The following is a 5,411-nucleotide window of genomic DNA, read 5'->3' on the forward strand; positions in this document are numbered from 1 at the left end:
GATAATGTGAAATTAGTATGTGATGTATGTGTCGCCACAATTTTCAACTTTAGTGCCAGTGCTGAATAGGAGTGCGTGTAAATCGTGGAAGTCGTCTATAGTAGTGTACATCGCCACACTAGTAATGTTTTAAACAAGTTTCTTATTTTATGTTATTTTTACAGAATGGTTCGATGTTGTACGTATAGGTTATAAGTTTTAAGTGTAACTGATTATTGTGTTTTAAATATTACCTCGCTATTTCTCTATACTCAGCAATATATATGTTACGTTTGATATTTCTCTCCCTATATGTAATCATGTTTATCGTTTACTTTCTGAAATGTTTCTAGTATAAGTTGTTTAATTAATCTAGACTTGTAAAAAGTATGTTTATAATGAATAGTGTTGCTGTTGTAACTTTTGTAACGCATATGTGAATTTTATGTTATTGTTCGTTACGTGTAACATGCGTGTGATTCTATACCATGGTTCTTTCTGTAAATATTATTTAGATTAAGAATGTTAGATAAAGATACTATTTTGGAATGTTTTATGAACCATAGTTTATTGTGTTATGTGAAATAATATGATCATTATTGATATTTTAAAATGTCTCTTGTGTATATGGTTAATATCGATGTGTCATGTTGTAATATAAAGGTAAATTAGCGAATTATGTTTGCCACAGCCGAAGGTTCCAAAAAAAACCGAGATTGATTCTTATAATTAATTTAATTATAAAAAATTACAAATTAAAACTTATTACTAACTATGCTACGTTCCCTCCGAAGTCAGGAAAGGAATTGCTTAATCTATTACAATTAATAATTATGAAATATCGGTGCCAATGCTGCCTCAGCGCCTCGTGTCCACTTAAGTGGGTCGCGGCGAAGTCAACGCACTGCTGCGTCGGCGATCTTCCTTATAGGCATATATGTAACAAGCGTTAAGATAATCGTTGTATTCAAGTAACTTGTCTTGAAGGTACTCATGCATGTTTGTAAGGACGTACTTCAATCTTTGTGTATTTAATTATTTGTTGAAGTACGTATAATTTGTAAATATTCTTATGTATTGATTTTCAATAAATACAGCACCAAAGGGTCAGTCTAAACAAACTGTGGTCCGAGCGCTACCAAATTCCTAATGGCCTTAGCGCGCTTATAAATACGGCGCCGTTCGGCGTTACCAGCTCAGTCGCATCTCAACCTCTGTCGAGACCACACGCACCTATTAGACTGTCCCCGAGGAATTTCACATTTTATTGGTGTATTTCTTGGACGACGTTTTCCTTCTTGTTGGTCGTAATAATCATTTTGGCTAACCCCTTTTTTGCCAGTCTTGGATCGGTGTTACCGGCGCAAGGTGGGTCCGAGTTGCGTGCCGCGAGGCGCAAGACAAGGTTCTCCCTTTGTTTTTATCACCGGTCACCCATTTGGGAGCTTGTCCCAGGCGGTGGTAGGTAGTGCCTTTTTTAAAGTGCTACCAAGTATTTTCCGCAGCCGAAACAGCTGGTCTGGGCCTGCCTCTGAGAATAATTGACTTTTAATTGCTTCTCTAGCGCTTACCTTAATTGCCTTTCTCAACCGCGCCATGTTTTGTACATTGCTGAACATAGAAGCGGTGTCTTCATATACAATTTTAAAGGCCAGCCATTCTTCGATATTGCCGTCAAAAAAGGCAATTCATAAACAAATTGTGGCAGCGCTGATGAACATTCTCTTGTAGACATTGCTTCTTTTATTGCGGTTGTAAGAGCTTCTACTTCCGACGTAATTTTCTTTGTCGAATTGCATTCTTGCTCGGCGGCTTTATTTTCCTGAGGGGAATGTTCATTACATGACTGTTTTTCTTCTTGACAATCACCGTGTTGTGACTGCAACCAATCTTCCACCCGGGACATATTATCGCCCGGGACCTCAGCCGAACATTCCTCCTCCTCGCATTGTATGCGCTCTAACTCTATGCGAGCGAGATTTACTTCCGCCCGAGGCAACCTTTCCTTGGCCAATAACTCGCGTCTTCTCGCCGACGAACTTGTTGACCTCACAGACTTTGACCGACAGCTTTGTCTCGTTAATGCCTCGGCTGTAGTTACTCCGGACTAATGCCATATTCTTTGAGTTCTGTTGCTCAGTAGTCTGTCGTCGTACGGCACCCATATTCATTGGTCCGGACATAGCGGACATTGCCGTACTTGCAGTCGCCACTTCTGTCGATGTAGCACCAATACATGTATTTTGCGAAATTGCCGATAGGCAAGAACCTCCCGACCGTTCAATATTTGCGCTTACGGTCGTCGTGTGCCTCGTAGGGGACACCGACGGAGGCCGGAGAGGCATATTTTTCTGTGACCGAGTCACTGACATATCGCAAACCTTAACCAATTTTGACTAAACCTCAACAAATTTCGACAAAATTTCAAAAAACTTCGACAAAACTTTAAAAATTTACAAAATAAACTTCAAAGTTTGCCAAACTACGAAGAATTTTCAAAACCAACTTCAAACAAAATTTTGCCAAACTTCAAAATAAATCATGGATCAATAAGTCCCGAGACTAACAATGAAAACAACATTTTTTTTTTGCAAATTTTTTTTTATTCTTCAACATAATACATATGAGGGTGATACATTCGTTCCAACGCTTTTCCAATTTTTCAATACCATGTTTATAAAAAAATTACCTTTCGCTTTAAAATAAGCTTCAGTTTCAGCGATGACCTCCTCATTTTAGCCAAATCTTTTTCCCTGGAGCATTTTTTTAAGATCAGCAAAGAGCCAGTAGTCACTGGGGGCTAAATCTGGCGAGTATGGGGGGTGGGGAAGCAGATCAAAGCCCAATTCGTTCAATTTTGCCATTTTGTCATCGACTTGTGGCAGGGTGCATTGTCTTGGTGAAGAAGGACTTTTTTTTCTCTGCACGTGCGGTCGTTTTTTTTGCGATTTACTCCTTCAAACGCACCAGCAAGTCAATATAATAATCACTGTAAATCGATTTACCTTTTTCGAGGTAGTCAATGAAAATCACGCCATGCGTATCCCAAAAAACTGACCCCAGACTTTGCCAGCTGACTGCTGCGTTTTCGGACGCTTCGGACGGCTTTCGCCAGCTGTGCTCCACTCAGATGACTGCCGCTTCGACTCTGGAGTGTAGTGATGTATCCATGGTCACGTAACGACGCAATAAATCTTTTTTGTTGCGTGTAAATAGCGATAAACAGCTTTCTGAATCATCGACTCGTTGCTGTTTTTGTTCCATCGAAAGCAATCACGGCACCCACTTGGAAAAAACCTTTTTCATGCTCAATTTTTCATGGAGGATAGTAAATACACTTCCATATGATATCTGTGTCATCTCAGCAATCTCACGGAGCTTCATTTTACGATCTTTCATTACAATTTTTGTCACTTCACTCACATTTTCCGGTGTAACGGTTTCCACAGGTCTAACCGAGCGTTCCGCGTCATTTGTGTCGGTACGACCACGTTTGAACTCGGCAAACCACCGACAAATCGTTGCTTTTGATGGACAAGAGTCCGGGTAACATTTTTCAATCCATTGTTTCGCTTGCACGGTGTTTTTACCCATTAAAAAACAATTCATTTGTTTTAGAACACGAAACTCGTTTTTTTTTCCATTTTTTAAACAAACTACAAAACGACTTTACTCCAACCTCGATAACTCAGCTGTTTCTGGTCCGATCGACTTAAAATTTTGACACATTTCAAGCAAAGGTTAGTACTCTAGAAAGACCTGGTTACTGGTTTACTACGAGCGCCATCTCTGGGTTAGTCTCGGGACTTATTGATCCATGTGTTATGTTATAACTTAAATTTAAGTTAATATTAAAACAAAGTAAAAGCTTACCTTAATGTAAGCAAACAGGGTGTTGATAAATTTTGAGTAAAGTTTGAAGCAAGGCAGTGAATAAAGACCATTTATTTGTTTAATTATTTTTAACAATTCTCTCTTCATAACTAAAATTTCCATCTCCATTCTATATTTTTCCTCGTCCTGTTTTATTTCTTGTTTAATTTTAGAAATTTCTGTTCTCACCAGATCTTTTTTTTTTTAAATTTTCTAGAGAATCTCTCGAAGCTTCGAAATATTTACTTTTTCTGTTTATTGTGGATGTACTATTTTTTTTGGGCTTTTTGTTAGTTGAATGTCCTGGGGTGGGGTTGAGGTCTTCTCATCAGACTCTGGCTTATCTCCCTCTTCTTCAACCACATGAACTGCAACTTCTATAAATCTACCGCTTTTTCGCTGCCAATATGGGCTATCATCATCATCATTTGGACCTTAAACCAAGTAGGATAAAATTTATAACAACTGATAATTTCAGTAATTGTTTTGTAGTAATAAATAATAGTAATGCTAAATATTCGTTTTGCTTAAACTTAAAATTGTATAAAGTACTATATATGAATAAGTGAAATAAATGAATATGTATAATATATTTAATTTAATTTTAGGTTTTTATATTAATTAATAATAATGATGATTCTGACAAGTTAACTCTTCTATTGTGATTAAGTAAGATTGTCATATCCTTCCTTAAAATTAAAATCAAACTTAACAACCAGTTCAAAATGAAGTAAGCCTTATTTATAAAGTAAATCAAATATAAATTTATTTAAAAACTATGAATAATATGTTAAAACTACTAAACTAAACTATATACTTATACCAAACTAAGAATAAAAACAAGATTATGTAAAAAATCGACCCCAAATCGCTGCGCTCGCAGGGTAAGGTGCCCAAGAGACTGGCGGCATTTCCCCGTTGAATGGCCAGGCTCAACCTTTGTTTGAAATGCGCGCCAGCCCTTGGATCCCCTGAGACGTCGATAAGGCGTACGGAAATCTCCTTGAACAGCTGACGGGCTTCCGCACCCCAAGGCCCCAAGGTCTCCACGGCAAAAGGCACAAATATATACGGCTCTCCCAAAGCTGCATATTTACGCCTTTTATTGGTTGCGGCTGTCGCCGCAGCTGCACCGGCTTTGCAAGCGGTCGCTCTCACGTGGGATGGGGCAACAGTGTCCACGCATGTGGCATCCCACACTAGCGACCGCCTGTTTTTCCAGGGGATGAGCGTCATGCCATCGGGCCTCTTGCCATCGTCCCGGGTGATGCCATTAGGTTCGAGCACTGCTGGCACCCCGGAAGAGGCAAGGGCGCGACGGATGACGTAATTTAAGGCGGCATGACGCGGAATGCGTCCTGCACTGCGACGACATGCTAAACCGTGAATTTGATGATTCTTATCCAAATAAATGTGTTTTTATCAAGAGTTTTTAGTTTTATTTCAATTTATCTTACAGTATAATAAACAATCTGACAAATAGTTTGGAAGATATCACGAGATTTGTTTGAAGGTATCTTCGGAAAGATTCAGTGGACATTAATGAAAGGCACAGATAG

The sequence above is a fragment of the Papilio machaon genome, chromosome 28 (genome assembly GCF_912999745.1).
Source record: "Papilio machaon chromosome 28, ilPapMach1.1, whole genome shotgun sequence".
Taxonomy (NCBI): domain Eukaryota; kingdom Metazoa; phylum Arthropoda; class Insecta; order Lepidoptera; family Papilionidae; genus Papilio; species Papilio machaon.